Below are 18,554 nucleotides of genomic sequence, written 5' to 3' on the forward strand. Positions count from 1 at the left end.
AAAGTAAAAATTTCAGCATCCTTCAAACAGAAGATAAGTAGACAAAAATCGCTTCCCCGTCTCATTTCATATTCACTAATAGAAATGACAACAATTATAGAAACAAAATATCTTTCCTTACACCATAATCTTAATCCCAAAAGATACAATTCACACTTCTACCATGAATTCAACCATAAAAAAACTTTGTTATCATATTTCATCACCACGAAACCCCTTTATAATTTCATATTTCAAATGCACAAATTCTCCATACATAAACTCAAAATAATAAATATAAGGGTTTGCTCCCTAACAATTCCATATTCCCACTTCAAAATATTTATATGCAAATAACCATAAAATAATAAAAAGAAAGGTTTAGCTTTGTTACCAAATTTTTTATGTTCCCCTATAAAAACTCAACACACAACTTGTGTCTTCCCACTTATTAACTCTTCTACCACTGACTAGATTACAATATTCAACGAATCTGCCTTCAACTTTTCACCTTCCTAAGAGCACCACAAAAAATCAAAAAATAAAACTAATATGTATGCATTTTGCTCTAGTCAAGATTCAAACACAAAACCACCAAGACTCAAGCAAACACTCCAAACCAAACAAACTATCACATTTATCTTATAATGTAATCACATAATAAACATTACAAATAATATTTACAAATATGATGCATTCCAAAAAAATTCTAAACATATATAGAATATAAATCACTCTAATTGCACACATAAACGCTTATAAAACAATTATAAAAATAATATTTAAAATATAAATACTCCAAATGCACACATCAGGAATTAAACCCATGACCACCAACCCATAACTAAGGCTTTAACAAATTGTGTTACACTTCATTTTTGTATAATTATTTATTTATTAATTTAATTATTTTTCTTGGGTCTTACACCACACATATCTTCCTAGGTAGGCCATAACAATTTGTTAAACACATTTTACATATGGCCATACCAACCAATAGATTTTTACACACATGGGAAAAATATCACTTTAATACCCCTATCACCTCAAGAGGTTAATAAAGATAAAATGTTATAATTATGCAACGGAATAATTTGCTAATAGACAAAAACCAAGAGGGGGTGAATTGCTTTATTAATAAAATTAATACTTTTAAATTTTTTTCAAAATTTACCGTTTAAATTAAACCCTCAATTCCTTTAAATGCAACAATAGATAAATTAAAGAGATAAGGAAAAAGATTCAACACATATATTTATATTGGTTCATATCAAAAGATCCTATGTCCAGTTGTTAATCTCTTTAAATAAAGAGATTAACTTAATCCCTATAAACATCAGAGTACAATTAGATTAAAAGATTAAGGAAAAGAAAACACATTTCTTGAAGATATAAGAGACGAAAGAATACTTCCTCTGAATCACACATAGAACCTGACCAACTTTCCTAGCAACAACAACAACACCCAATCTCCCAAGAACCCCTATTAGGAAAATTTATCACTTTACTCATACTAGGCTTTTCAAAGTTCTTTTAAGAACACTCAGAGAAACTCTTTGCAATCACAACACTAGAGCTCTGATTCTCAAAAAGGTAAGTTTACAAGTAAAAATGAGTTCTATTTAAAGCCATTCGAAATTTGAGTTCAGTAGTTGAAAAGGCAAATCTAAAACTACTAGGGATAGTCGATTATTCTGGTGCATTATTGAAAAACAAAAGATTGAACATATAATCAATTATCCAGGGAGATAATCGATTATTCCATTGGGTTTTAAAAAATTGAACATAGCTTAAGATAATCGATTATCCTAAGTGATAATCGATTATCACAACGAATTTTACAAAAATAAGAGAACCTAGAGAGATTAAGAGCATGCTGCTAATTCTAAGTCAATCTGAGCTACTTTACGACATGATTAACTTATTTAGAAGAAGACTTTAAACATTAAAAGCTTGTCTTCAAATTATTTTCCATTTTGCTTTGTCATCATTCAAAATCTCTAAATTTTATACTTTACCCAACATAAAAATGTAATGAAAAATAAGAAAGAAAATGAAGAAAAGGAAAAGGGACAAATTTCCGCCAAGGTGTTTTTTTCCTATAAAAAGTGCATCCCAAAGCAAGATATACACCACCATTCTTCTTTATCTTACCAAGTCAAAAGTAAATAACAAAAGCGTAATCAAGAGAGGAAGGATGGCTTCTCTAAAGCTATGGGTTATATCCTTAGTAAAGAATGGGAAAGACCTCATGGAAGGAAAGAGAAATTACTCCCTCAAATGAATTTAAACTAAATCAACAAAAACTTCAAGAATTTAAAGTCAAATTCTCTCTAAGAATAGAAGTATGATGAGTCCCTAACCCCTACAAAGGATGGAGGCACATGACACATGCTTAAGGAGAATAAACATGTTTGGAAGGGGAGTTTCTTCACCTTTTTTCGATTTAGTTTTATGTTGAGTTTCCTAAAGTTGACTTATGTTAACTTGACTTTCATTGACTTGTTGATCTTAGTTGTCTTGACTTAATTTAACATGTTGACTCTTTGGTTGTTTGTTTTGTAGGAACAATCTAGACCTAACTTGGAGGAGTATAACACTACTTGGAGTAAGGGAGAGGCTTGTACTTTGGACCACACATGCTAAGAGTCTCTTTTGGAAAGCTTGGAGAGAAAATTTGACCTTCTCTCCTAGAAGGTCAAACGTGCCACATATAAAGGCTTTGAGACCAAGCTAGGGTTGTCTCATTTTCAAGACACCTCTTGTAAAGTTTCTAGAAACTTAGTTTTGTGTTATTGCACCTTTATCGTTAACTTTGTATTTTTGCTAAGAGACCCCTTCCACCACTTATAAAGGGGTTTTTCATAAGTTGTAAATCGGTTGAATATTTTGAAGTTATACGCCCTATATTGGACCATTTGTGAGATTTCTCTCTTAGAAGTGTCACTTTCTCTTTGTCTTATCTTGATAATTTCTCTAAAGTGGCGGCATACACAACCAATCTTGAGTATGGTGAGCCTTGTGCCCCTCAAGTAGTGTGCCATCACCATTGAGTCTCCTCCTTTTTTCTTGTCTTCCATCTTTTATCATCTTTCTACCCTTTATGTCCATTTCAATTCACATATGTTATGTATTTATGTTATTATTTTTGTTTTGTTGTTAAGTGAACCTTTCTTCTTCTCTTCAACTCTTAGAAGTGAACATTCACATCTAGACAACCTTCATTATCTTAATGTCTAGTGGAGATCTTCTTTAGAGCTTTCTTAATTGCCAAAACACCATATATTTCTAATATTAAAATGAGTTTTATCAATATGGTTAAAATTTGTTGACATAATTTTTTGTACAATAATATTGTAGGAAAAAATAAATAAAAAGATAAAATAAATAAATTTTATTTCCTTTAACTAAAAATTAACATATTCATAAGATTTAAATAAAAAATAAAAATTTAATGATATTAGTTACGAGAGCGTCTACATATTAGTTTAAGAAAAACATTATTTTATTAACACTAACACAAAAAGTCCTTATAACGTCTGTTATTTTCAGCTTTTGACGTCTGCGAAAATATCGACGTCATATGGGGTGACATTAAAATTAACGTCTAAAAGAAAAATCAACGTTACTTAACGTCGGAATATGAGTGGCCGACGTCCCTTAGCGTTAGTTTGAACCCCAACCGATGTTCAACTCGCGCCATCTGGAGGGTGAAAACTGCTAAAATTGACGTCTGTCAATGCAAGGACAGACGTCAATTTCAGCAGTTTTTGTTTTTTAAAGTTTCGTTGTATTTACAAATTCCCACACCTGAAAAGCAAAAAAGTCCTATAACACTTCACATTATATTTTCAAACTGGAACTAAGGTTCACTGAATATTGTGAATTAAAATTATAATAAATCTTCATATATAAAATAAAAATGCTATAATAATCTTAAAAAATAAAAAAAAAATATTTTAACATGTAACAAATCTAATAATAAATATAAATTTTATTCCAAATTTATCAACTATCATAAAATTTCAAACAAAAAAACAAGCCAAAAAAATCAACAAAATACATTAAAATTATTTTAACATGCAACTCATCTAATAATAAATCTATTTTTTATTCAAAATTTATCAAAAATCATAATTTTTCTAATAAAAAAATAAGCCAAAAAAATATACAAAATAAACGCATACATGAACTATAGGAAAATGAAAAATTAACTTCTTGTAGCAAAAACAAGGATGCAAATAGAGGAGGGTGGGCTACCGGCAAAAAAAAGCTTCACGGTGCAAAAGGGAAGAAAACCCTGCATTTATGTGAAATGGAGACCAAAACGAAATCCAAACAGTTCAAAATGCTTAAATTAGTGCACAAATCGAAACCCAATAAGTTTTATGGTAGAAAACTCACCAATGGAGGTTGTGTTGGCCGGCAGAATGCGAAGGAGACCTCACGAGGAAGACGAACAATGGAATTTAAGGCGTGGGACTTTGTTTCTGCACTTACCCGACGTTAAATGATGTCGGATAAGTAGAATAACAGACGTCGAGTGACGTCGGGCGTGTGCAGAACAAACGTTATGCTGAATCGACGTCAGGACAAGGAGAAACAGACGTTAAGTGACTTCGGTGCAGTGCTAGACAGACATTAAATTTGACATTTAGTTTACAAAAATGCCACTGGTCATTTTTTATGTTTATGTTCTCTCTAGCAGACGTTAACTAGGTGATGTTATAGGCACATTTTGTGTTAAATTTTACTTATTTTGAAAAAAAATAATTTATAGAGAAATTTTTCTAAATCATATTCCTTTATGAGTATTATGCTGACTTATTATGTTTTTAAATTTTTCATAAATTCGAGTTGTTAGGTTTATCGAGGGTGAGGTTTATTGGGGAGATACAACACCAATGAGATCTGAGCCCAACCATATAAGGCATTGACACCACTCTCAATCCAAAACCTTAAGGCAATGGATTTATGGGTCTTTATTCTTATATAACGTTCTACTTTTTCATTTCTAATGAAAGAGACTTAGACTCATACGTGAATTCTTAACCTGAGTATTTTGAGTTCAATTTCTATCAACAAATTTTGTTTTATTGAGTGTATAAAATATGTATGTCTTTAAGTAGGTCAATGCTATCAACTAAGTTGACATGATCATAAGATTTTGTAAACAACATCTCAAACTTCGACTATTATAAATAAATAACCCAGACATTGTTTTGTTTATCTACATGGTTATTTGATTTTTGTTATATTATTAAACTTCAAAAAAGCAAACAATGTCATTTTTAATAAAGATAACTAGGCATAATTATGATTCTAGATTATTCATTTCTAATTATATAAGTTTACGTGTTTGAGACGATAAAGTCAAATAATCATATCATTTGACTTGAAGAAAAAATCAAATGGTCATATCACTTCACTTTACGACAAAATCAAATAACAAGAACTTAATTAAAATATAAAATTTTGGTAACTAATATAACAAAAAGTTTGAATAGATTCTATGAGAAACTTTAATTATGTATTTTTTCTTTTCAATGTGAAAACATGTAAGTAATGATAATATAATAAGATAGCGATCATGTCAATTAGTAATAGAATCAAATAATAGAAATTCGATAGAAAATTAAAACAAAAACTATTAAATTTCAGCTACTCCAAATACTCAAATTTAAGAAACTTATTTTTATTGGTCAGATCCACTTTTAATACAATTAGATCAATTTAAGATCCATTTTATAAAAAATCTAATTCATTTAAAATCCATTTTATTGAATATAAATTTCAATATGATTTGTATTTTATATATTTTTTGGATTGGATATCCATTTTATGAATACAAATTTTCAAATATGGAAAATTTAAAAAATCCAATCCAAATTTTCAATCTAATTTTTAGTTGAGTTGGATTGAATGTTGAGGTGGACTAATAATAAGTGTCAAGAATAAGCAAATTTTTCATTTGGAATTGATACTTATCATTTATCAAATGATGTTATTTATGTATAAAACTAATCTCCTTAGCTTAAGATACAGAATGAGATATTGAGAAATAGAGTATCATAAATTATAATGATATTTTGTTGTTTTGCAGTAAAAGTAAAAGAAAATATCAAGTATGTAGTTGAACCACAATACTGGAGCTGAGCCATGGAAGTAGAAAAGATAAGACATCATATTTGAACTTTCTAGCTGAGCAAAAGAAATGCAACTAAGCCGCGTGAGGAAATCCTCTTTGCAAGGAAACCTGGATCCCAAATCTATGAGGCTGAGCAGCTAGGAAAACCCTTCCAAGAAGGAAAGGTCATGTGTTAAGCAGCAGAATAAGGGGCTAAGCTGAGGTGGAAACCCACTTGTGAAGTAACCCCTGTGGCTGAGTATCGCCAAAAAATTCCTATAAATAAAGACCTTAGGTCTACATTCTAGGCATTGCGTGGAGGCTTCACAATGTAGTATTATGACAGAATATGGCCTGTGAGGCACAAGGGAGGTGCTCTTAGTTTAGATCTTATGTGCAGATGCTGCTATAATTATATTGTAATATTCTACTAGTAGCTGACTATTTGACGTAATCATTTCTAATTCTATTCACTTCTACTTCTTGGCTATTTATCTTTGTTTTCATTCAGTTGTTTGTGGTTTGATTTATGCTTAATGGTGACTTAATGACTCATCTATTTAACTAGTTTGGATTTTAAGTTGAGAAATCGATATCAAACTGTGGTTCAATCAAATCATCATAAATGTACTGGATGCTTCATGGCATACCAGAGTGGATGCGGGAGGAGAGAGTCTTTCACATTAAAGCAATGACTCATCTTGCCAGGAGTCAAGAGATCACACTAGGGTTTGGAGTTCTTAGGTTCTAGTGTATCAAAGATAATCCTAGATCAACAAAGAAAGAGTACTCCTAAAACATTGAATGATTTGCAAAGTAAGTAAACAAGATGGTAGTGGTGCAGTAGAAGAAGATGAGAGGAAATCAATTCATAGCCCCTACTTCGCTCAATCTATCTAATAACTACTATTTTTATTTAATTGCATTATATATCAACCAAAAACCCAAAAATCAAACTACCAATATACTTGCTAAATCTCTATGGATACGACACTTGTTGATACTACTACGTACCAGTATACTTGCCGAGAAATGGTTGTTGAAAAACAGTCATCGACTAACTGAGATCAAAGGTAGAGGCGATCCAGTTCAGGCCCAAGGTCGAGATGAGTCAGTCCTAACTAGAATTTAGCTAAGTCGATCATAGTCGAAATTCAATTAAGTTATCCCCGGCTGAAGATCGGTCGAAATCGATCGAGTTAGCCCCTACTGGAATTCGAAATCCTACCAAAAAATCGATCAAATTTAGCCAAGTCAATAACCAAAATTTGGCTGAATACAGTCGAAATTCGGCCGAGTCAACCCCAGCCGAAAGTCGACTGAGTCGACAATGAACAAAATTCAACTGAGTCGACCTTGACTGAAATTCAGCCATGTCAACCCCGGCCGAAATTTTGATGAATTGGTTTTGTCCCAAATTGGAATGCATTTAGCCCTGGATGATATTTTGGCGCATACAGTAGACTCGATCGCGACCAAAATTTGACCTTATTCAGCATAAAGTGTCCAAGTTGAATTCAGTTGAGTCAATCTTGATCGAAATTTGGCGAGTCGACCTTGGCCCAAATTTGGGTTGAGTCTGCCGAGATGGTTGCGACAAAAATTTGGCAGAATTGGCCCTAGCCAAAATTTGACTATATTTGGTTGAGTTAGCAAGTGGACGAAATTTCTCCATATTCGGTAAGTCAGCCACAAATGAATTTTTTCATATTCGGCCGATTCGGCTTCGGGTAAAATTTGGCCATATTCGACCAACTTGACCATGTCGGTCGTGACCAAAATTTGGCCATATTCTGTTGAATCGGCTTTGGTCAAAATTCGGCCAAATTCAATAGAGTCAGCCTTGGCCGAAATTTGGTCTAGTTGGCTCTTACCTAAATTTGGTTATATTTGGAAGAATCGACCCCGACCGAAATTTGGTCTATTCAGCCGTGATCAAAATTTTTCGTAGTCGACCGAGTTTGGCACGACTAAAATTTGGTTGTATTAAACTAAGACGATCCTGGAAGAAAGTTGGCCATATTCAGAAAATTCAGTGAAATCGACCGTGACCAAAATTTGGCCAAATTCAATCAAGTCAGCCCCAACCCAAATTTTTCTTAGGTAGCCCTAGCCAAAACTACTAAGTTGGCTATGGCCGAAATTTGGCAGTATTAAACTGAGTCAACGCTAGTAGAAATTACGCTGAATCCAGTTGAGTTAAACCTGACCGAAAGTTGGCCGAGTTTGCCTTGGCATAAATTTGGCCTTTTTGGGTCCCGTTGGCTGAGGTCGAAATTTGGCCGTATTTGGCCAAATTCTGTCGAGTCGACCCTGACCCATATTTTGTTGTACTTGGCCCACTCGGCCTCGATTGAAGTTCATTCAATTTTGGTTGAGTCGGCAACAACCAAAATTCAATTGTATTTGGCTTAGTCAGCCTTGGCCAAAATTTGCCTTGAGTGTGCCACGATAGAAAGTCGGTCGAGCCAGTCCCAACTGAAATTCAACGAAGTCAACCTAGTGTCAGCCCCAACGACACAGGTTTTAGAAAATTCAATTTAAATTTCTTTAGAAGAAATGGATTCTAGATTTTAAACTTGATCAAAATATTTAGATATGGATTCAAATCATGAACCAAATATTTGGATCTAGATTTCAAAAAAATCTAAACTAATTTTGTAGGAAAAAATGGATTTGAATCCAAAATCTTATCCAATTATTTAGATCTAAAATTGATCTAGATTGGATCTTTAAAAATTCAATCTATGATCACTCTACTTAAATCTATAACATTTTTTCATATGTTTTTATTATAATAATTATTTACTACTAATTATATAAGTTCATAGTTTGATTTTTTTAAATACTTGAATGTGAATGTTTTAATAATTTGGATGTTTAATTTATTTGATCGAACCAGGTTATAAAATTTTTAGCTAAACAAAAGTAAACTAGATGATATTTTTTAACTCAACCCGTTAACTATCACGTGTGAGCTAGGTTAGCTTGCTTTTACACCCGTAGTATTTAGTTGTAACGATTACAATGATGAAATGTCATGCTTATACTATTCTTTTTTGTTTATTATCTTGACTTATTTTTTACACGCGTTGGCTTCTTCGTTTTATGTGTTTGAAATACTAAAGAGACTCTTGAAAAGTTGGATAAAATTTTGAAGTTTCTTTTGGCACATGTAGATAAATCTTAAGTAGATAAATCTTCTATTGATATATAATCTACATTACACTTATCACAATTACAACAATGATGTTTGAGAGAAATATCTTTAATAAATGAGTTTTAAATCTAGTTGAATCTATTTAATGATTTAGGTTAAATTAACAACTACAAAGATTTATACTTTTTAAAATGAAAAATATTTAAAGACATACATTTTATTCTTACGTTTCTACTCACATGGGAGATAACTTATCGCTACAAAAAAATGTCTCGTTAATAACTAATTTTAATGACTAAAATTTGTTAGTTACTATAATGACTAATTTACAAAATAAAAAATTATTGATTACTAAAATAGTCACTATTTTAAATAAAAATTATAATTTGGTCACTAATTAATTAGAGACTAATTTAGAAACTAATTCTTTTGGTAGAAAATACCTTGGTAGCTAATATTTAGTGATCAATTTCTTTTGGTAGCTAAATTTTAGAAACCAATTTAGAGACCGATTATAATTTTGTATTCATAATAATGATTATTTCAGTAACCAATATTTTTTTTATTTTATAAGTTGGTATCAAAATTGATTACCATAGTAACTAACAACTTTTTGTCAATAAAATAGGTTGCTAATGAAATATTTTCTTGTAGTTTATTTAAATTATATGTATTTTCACACAAAAAAGTTAAGATATTTATACTATATTAGTAAGTAGTTGTGCAGTTAAAATCAAATTCATTCACTAATAAGATTTTTCTTATTGATTTGATAAGGTTAACTTACTTTTAAATTTATAATTTTTTCCAATAAAAAAGCGAGAGTGAAAGTGATGTATAATTATAGTTAGATTAATAAGCAAGTTCTTGCAATCCTCATCGACGCATATATCATATTTGAGTTATTTTTATTTTCAAGAAGATATGTTATATAAAGTATTTTCAAAATCACCATACACTACTTTAAAAAATATCATATGTTGTCTTCATGGCTTTATTTTATGTAAATAATTTTTCAATCTTCAATTCATTATGTTTAATTTTGTTTAACATTTGTTTTTCTAATGATGAAACATTATCTTAAAAAGTAAACACATCTAGTTGGCTATTCAATTCATACTAGTGAAGAGCAATAAAGAAAGTTGGCAAGTTGTAAAACATTTTTCCTTGCCCTACTATAAAATGTGCATAACTAAAAGGAAAAGCATAACTAATTGAAGAAATTTGAACCTTACACAACATGATGATTTAGAAAATTTAGGCAGAGGAATGTGTCAGAAAGCTACTACTCCTAAAAAGTTTGATTGACTAAATTTCGTAATAATGTTCTCTTTTCCAAAGTGACAATGAAGTTGCCCCAACCGTAAAGATCATTATGCAAATAGTTCATGCCTAATGCATAGAAAAAAAAATTATTTTATACATCAAAGTAAATATATATATATATATATATATATATATATATATATATATATATATATTTAATAAATCATTGTGTTTTTACCTAGTTTACAAAATCTTCAAAAGTGGACATATATAGTATCTTAGGTGGAGTAAATGGTTCTAAAGTGTCTTAGAAGGTTGTTAATACAGTTTAATTTTCAGAGAACATTCTATTTATGCAATGACAAAAGCAAGTAATGGAGAAAAGGTAATTTTTGGAAAAAAAAAATATATGCACATAATCTTAATAAATAAATAAAATCTATTTCTCCTTTTCCAAATATATTAATTGTCCATATATTGTACAATATTTTTTTATTTTCCATCAAGTTTTAGCAATATTTCCATATGACTAACACTACATAAAACTAGTATCAACAAATCAAAATTTACCACCTATGCAAAATATTTTTATGTTATTTCTTAAAAATCGTCTTCTATGTGGGAGACTCAAACATAACAGCCACCACTAATCAAATGAAACAATGTAGCAATAGGATTAATTGAACATGAATCGTAAATAACAAATGGTGAAAATATATGAAGTAGAAATATTAAATTGTTTGTCCATGTTAAATGCATGCAATTTAGCTTAAATTGTAGTGAATTAACAGCAAAGAACTTGAAGTACGTAGATACTTTAAATTTGAATTTTTCCTTTGAATTTTTGATATAATCTTTTTATATGATTTTTAAAATACACCGATATTAATATATTAAAATGTTTTTAATACATTTCAAAATATCAAAATTATTTTATTTTGAAGATGCACAACGAATAAAAAATCTAATAACAAAGAATCTATAATAAAATATCTGATGAATTTAACGAAGAATATGAATTCATGAATCTGAACTTGAATAAGTTATCTTTTCACTTCTTTATATTTCTTGATAGAAGGGTTAATGAAGTAAAAGCTTAATTAGTGGTAAATAATAAACTTTGATCGAAATTATGAAGACAGGTAGCTGAAATTATGGATGAGAGGATAACTTTATCTTTCTTTGACTAAGGATGGAGACAATAATTCCTTTTTTCCAATGCCATCATCTCCTTTGACTCTCAATGGACACTTCCTAACAGTTTCCTTAAGATAAAATGCAAGAAAAAAAAAAATAGAAGTGAAAGAATATTAATAGGATAAACTGTGATAAAATTTAAAAAAAAAAGTAGTAGAACCCAAACAAAAACAAAGAATTGTGGAAAAATTTACTTACTTCCTTCACATAGTTTATAATAATAATAATTATTAGTATTTAAAATAATAATCTTCAAATTTAATATTTAATCTTTTTATTTTCAATTAAATATATGTATAGTTATATCTTATTTCTCTTTTTTTCATTTTCGATTTACCTTTTTTTTTCTTCTAATATATGCAAGAAAATTCTCAAATAATAACCAATTTTAGTTACAAAAACTTATTAGTTACTATAGTGATCAATTTAGATATCAATTTATAAAACAAAAAAAAATATTGATTGTTAAAATAGATACTATTATAAATAAAAAAATTATAATTGGTCACTAATTATGTAACATCCTATTTAATATCATAACTAATAAATAAAATATTAGATATTTTGATAGCATAAACAAGTAGTTAAGGAGTTTAAAATACTCATACATTGATCCAAAATAAATAACTATGAAAATTATTATAAACAACTACTCCAAAACAAAAAAGAAAACGAATATATATACATATGACTAGGATCTTGAAGTACTAAGCCCTCTTACTCTCATTTGATACTCTGGTCTCAATACTTGTAGGATCCTCTACACACACCATTTGTGATCATAACATAAGAAAGCAACCAATAAAAACAAACATGACAACCAAGAGAAGGGTAAACTAATATAATAAAAAAAATTTCATATCAACTTATATCATGTATAAACATTATACTCATTTAGTATAAATCACACCACTATAACAAATTATACCAATCAACTAACTCTAGACTCCATTATCCAGATGATGCACATGATGTAGAATAGTAAGGAAGTATTCACCTATGATGATTTCTAAACTCTGCAAAGTCTAGACTAAAGGGGTTATCACCCAATCATACACATGGTTAATCCTCTAATCTCTTATGCCCAATATGTCCAAAGACTAGGATTTCCTGTCACTGTCACCACATAATTCATTCTACTCTATATGAGTGTGAATGATTATTAGAGTTCAAAATACCTTCTTGTCTACACGTCTCCTATATCAAGACATACAATAAAACATAACCATAATATAATTTCCTTTGAAATTCTTTTAATCATTCATATTCCATGCTCATAATACATCAATGGTTCAATTATCACAAACATTTATCTCTATATAAAACAACATTTCTCAAAATAAAACAACAAGGTATTTCTTAGGCTTTGGTCAACTCACTCAACGAGTGCATCTTCTCATTGGGTGAAAAATTCACTTTCGACCAACGACGAGATTGCTCGCCCAACGAGTTTACCATTGGGACTCCAGGGACCTCATAAATCACCCAGTGAGTTATGCTCGCCTAGTGACCCTCCAAATTAGGTAGCCGTTGACAAATAACTCGCCCAACGAGACCTCGCTCGCCGATCGGGTCTACATAATTCTACATAACAAAATTTTGCATAATTGTGCAGATTCCAATTCTGCTGAATTGTGCATTTCTGAGTCCTAATGAACCTAAGCTTGAGGATTTTACAACTTCTCAAGCCATACGAGAGTTCTAGTTACAGAAAAACATCATCACGAAAGCATCTAAGCACATTATCAATTTCACAAATTCAATCCAACATATAACATCAAAATTGACACCAAATTTCCACATAGTTTCATTCTACAACCAATCTTCATCCTCTATTCTAAGAAATTCAAACCAGTTTAATAATCACACAAGACAAATAAAGTTTAATTACCTTTCATTACTTGAGTAAATTTGAACTAGCTCTAAAACACCATGACCTTCCCTAAGCCTTAAGGTACTCTATCTACACATAGATATACCACAAAATGATCATATTATATCCTGATGATTCTTGATCAATAAAGAATCAGACAACATCAGAGTCACATGCAATCTCTAAAAGATACACATGTAGGATGATCAAAAAATACCAAAGGATGGGTTGAATTTCAACTTACACAATTAGAGAAATTGATTGAATGAACTTGAAGATCTCACCGCAAGGATCACACAACCGGTCTTCGATCTTCAGACAAATGATTACAGAGTCTGAAAACTTAGAAAGATGAAAGAGCTCCAAGAAAGAGATTTTTACAGAGATGAAATGTTTTTAAGTAATGAGATCGCTTTTTGAATTTCTATTTATAATTATATGTTATATTATTATAATAATAGAGTCTCATTATTTTAAAACACCAACACTCTTAAAATACTATTTTTCATAGGTTCTCACAATTTAATTAGAGACTAATTTAGAAACTAAATCTTTTAGTAGTTAAAACCTTAGTCACTAATGTTCAATAACCATTTTATAAACTAATTCCTTTAATGGCTTTTGTAGCTAAATTTAAGTGACCAATTTATAAATCAATTATAATTTTTTTGTTCATAATAGTGACTATTTTAGTAACCAATGATTTTTTAATTCGTAAATTGGTATCTAAATTGGTTATTATAGTGACTAACAATTTTTTGTCACTAAAATTGATTGTTAATAAAGAATTTCTTTTATTGATATAGTAAAACAAAAATGTAAAACAAATAGATTTAACTTTCATAAGTAAAAACTTAGAGAAAACACATAAAAAAAATTGAAAAATGCTAATTGTTTCAATCTTGAAATTCGGAGTCCCATAAAAGTATTAAGAGAAAAAAGTGTATTTAAATTGTTTATCTCTCATTTATTCAAATTGAAAAATTATATAAATAAAAATTCAATTTAAAATTACTTTTCTATTTATCAAATGATGATGCAATCTTAATATTAACCCTAAAAATATTATTTTAACACATTTAAAGTCAGAATATTTCAATATTAAAAATTAAAATACACAAATTAGAATGCAGGAGTTCCACTCTCGTCACTCTCTTAATTAAACATTTAAATATTATCTTTCTTCTCTCCTTTTAAATACTCACCCCATCTGCAATTAACAATTATTTTTTCTTTCAACCATCTTAAACTACTACATCTTTCTAAGTTGTCTGTTTTTTTGTGCATCGACTCGCTTCTATCTTTTATCTTTAAATTAATTTTGTATTATGTTTTAAAGAAATTTGGAATAGTTAAAATTAATTATATATCACTTGACCGTAAATCTTAAATATAACTTATATATTCAAATGTATTTATTTCCTAAAATTGTTATTATATAAAAATAAAAATAAAATTACTGCATATACATTCTTATTATTGTAACGAGTATATACTTTTAGTTATTCAATCCTGTCCAAGTATTTTTTTTCTTTCTTTCTTCTGTTTCCAGAGTACAATTGTCCTTCTTTATTCAACGATGACATTGTTTAAAAAATATGTTTTGATTCTTCATTTGGGCCAACATAACATCTCTTTCACTTATTGACATGGCCCACTCACCAAGGTTAAATAAATCAGAGTCACTCTTATTTTGATGCATGATGCAATTGTGAGGCATGCGAAGCACAAACACTAGTGAAGCACTCAGTTTTTGTCCTCTTACATACCCCAATTAAGATGGTGATTGGTTAAGGTCATTCAAATGGAAAAGGTAACTAATCATGTAAGTCATTATTGGACTTGATCTTTATAAGTAAGTAAGTTAGTTGATTAGATTTTGATGAATGAAAAAAAAATCATTATTTGAGAGAAAGAAAAAATCTTATTAAGTTTTTCAACATATTTGTTTACCGTTAATAAAATTATACATACTTTATATTAATATACTAAAAAAAAATATTTTATTAAAAGTCAATTTTAATAATAAAAAATTATTCGTTACTATAATTACCACTTTAGATACCAATTTATAAAATAAAAAAAAATATTGGTTAATAAAATAGTCTTTATTATAAATAAAAAATTATAATTGGTCGCTACATTGGTCATTAGCTAATTAAAGACTAAACCAATCTTTTTGGTAACAAAAACCTTGGTAGCTAATATTTAGTGACCAATTTTCTATGATAGTTAAAATCTCGGTAGCTAAATTTTAGTAACCAATTCAGAGATCACTTATAATTTTTTATTCATAATAGTGACTATTTTAGTAATCAATAATTTTTTTATTTCGTAAATTGATATCTAAATTAGTCATTATAGTGACTAAAATTTTAATCACTAAATTTAGTTGTTGATAAGACATTTTTTTGTAATGATAATATAATTATTAAAATAATGTCCATCGTGATCTCAAATCATTTAGAGAATTAAAATGTAATTCTATTAATTTGAATTGATTTAAATTGGACTGTCAATTTTGATAATCCTATTTCCAACATACATTTGAAATGTGTGATTAAAAGAACAAAAACCATCCACTCGAAACCATAACAATTTTATGTGTGAATTTGAGAAAAGAGACTTCATGCCACCTTTTTCACTTGTCAAATGCCAATAGTTTTTATATTTTTACCCAACCAAGTGTTTTTAAGTGATTGGTAAAGGAGTATCAAATTGAATCAACCCACTTTACATGCGTTGGTTTGTCAGATATTGTGTGCAGATAAAAAATGTAATATAGTTTGACTTACTAGGGATTGGTCAATTAGGTGCATTAACTTATTTAATGATGTTTTGCTCTTTTAATTTATTTTATATATTTATTACTATTCTAGATAACATGTAAAATCCAATCAACCAAAACATCTAAACTTTTTCCTATCTTCCACAATCTTATTTATTCCCTTGTCTCTCAAACTATTAGGTTGTCTTATGTCTTTATTACCTAAAAACACCTTATTTACTCCTCTTAACCCCCATCTTTATTATACGAACCTTATTTCATTCAATAATCATCCCAATAAATATTGTGTTTCATCAAGAGTTTCCCTATTATTAACGTAATCGATTTTAGGCCTAACACCACACAACCTCCTTAGTCTTAGCATCCTAGAGCATAAGACTAAACAATTTTTATCAACTCAAATGATATATTTTCCATTATGAGCACAACAATGTTGGGCCTCCAAAAAGAATTACTAGGAGGCATGAGGACTTTAATACCACATTTTGCAATATTCGAGAATATAAAACGTTAAAGTGTTCCTTTCCATGGCTATCAAATATGCCGAAGAAAGCCTTATACGAATTTGCCAAATATTTAAAGTTCTTCCAATAAACTGAACTCAGGAGTTGAACTATTCCCATTGATTTTAGGAGATGATCAACTCCTTTTTCTTTCTTAAGAGTCTAATTGCTCTCATTGGATTTTAGGCATTCTTCTTTATTCCTTAGGAGATTGGTTGCTCTTATAAGATTTCAGGAGAACTTCTTTATTTCTTAAAAGACTAGGTGCTTGCATCAAATTTTTACTTCTTTATATCCTTAAGAGATTGGTTGCTCTCATCGGATTTTGGGAGATCTTCTTTATTCTTTAGGAGACTGGTTGCTCCCATTGGATTTTAGTAGATCTTTTGTAACGTAGGATACCACCTGCACAACATATTTTTTGTAATGCAAAATACAGCCTGCTTCGAACCTAGCTGGAATTATTTTGTAGTCTTTGTATTTCTTCTCACTTGCATTTTACAAGTGAGTCTTTTGATTTCTTCTCACACGTGTTTTACAAGTTAGTCTTCAAATTTCTTCAACCTTCCATTCTACAAGTGCATCTTCAGATTTCGTCTAACCTACATTTTACAAGTGAATCTTCAAATTTCATCTCACCTGCATTGTACAAGTGAGTCTTTGAATTTCTTCTCTACTGCGTTTTATAAGTGAGTCTTCGGGTATCTTCTCACATGAATTTTACAAGCTAGTCTTCGGGTTTCTTCTCACCTTTTGATACTTTGAGCAAAATGTCTTATTCGTTTTTAGACTCTTCAAACATTTGGAGACTTGTTGTTCTTGTTGAAGATTCTAGGAAACTAGTTGCTCCTTTTTGGAAAGTAGACCCTCGTTTATTAAAGGGATGAAGTCACAATACTACAAAGGCTAACAGGGATGCAAATGCAAACAACAAATTAATGGTTGCCGAAAATACTAACATCCACATCACCATTATCTTCTTTCTCAAGATTCTTCCTGTATCATATACAAACATCCCATATTGGCTTTACATTTTCCAACTATGAAATCATATCATATCTCATGTACTTATGCACATTTAAATCAATAACTTCATAATTTATTATAAATACAATCTCAATAATGGTTATTAATTACATTTTCTTCCGCATTCTAAAAAATCCAAATTTGAACAAAAAATTGTTTAATGCAATCCAAAGTAAAAAAATTCCAGCATGAACAAAAAATCCAAAGTAAAACCTTCTAATAAAGTAAGTCATTATTACAAACAATGACCATCCAAGTGGTTTTCATGAATTTTCTACTTCATTTTTCATGCCTTGATCTTCTTTAACATGATTATCTAACCTTACTATTATCCCAGCATTTGGCTAACCCATGTAATTTAAAGTCAATGCCAAAATCAATTCCTTAGTTCCAACTTTCAAGATTTGAAAAAAGAAAATTCAATCTTAAAAATCCAATTATCATGCAATAAAAAGAAAATTGGAAAGAATCAAAAGAATAAAAATATGAACAATAAGCGAAATTCAAAACAAAAAGAAACCCTATGACAAGGAAACATCATTCTTCATCATGCTCGAAGAGATAAATGATTAAACATCCTTCAAACGTCACTACAAAGAAACAAATAACAATTGAGTGATCATATTTGGTGATCA

Source organism: Vigna unguiculata, chromosome 4 (assembly GCF_037176805.1).
Source record: "Vigna unguiculata cultivar grain cowpea cultivar isolate G323 ecotype 2 chromosome 4, ASM3717680v1, whole genome shotgun sequence".
NCBI lineage: Eukaryota > Viridiplantae > Streptophyta > Magnoliopsida > Fabales > Fabaceae > Vigna > Vigna unguiculata.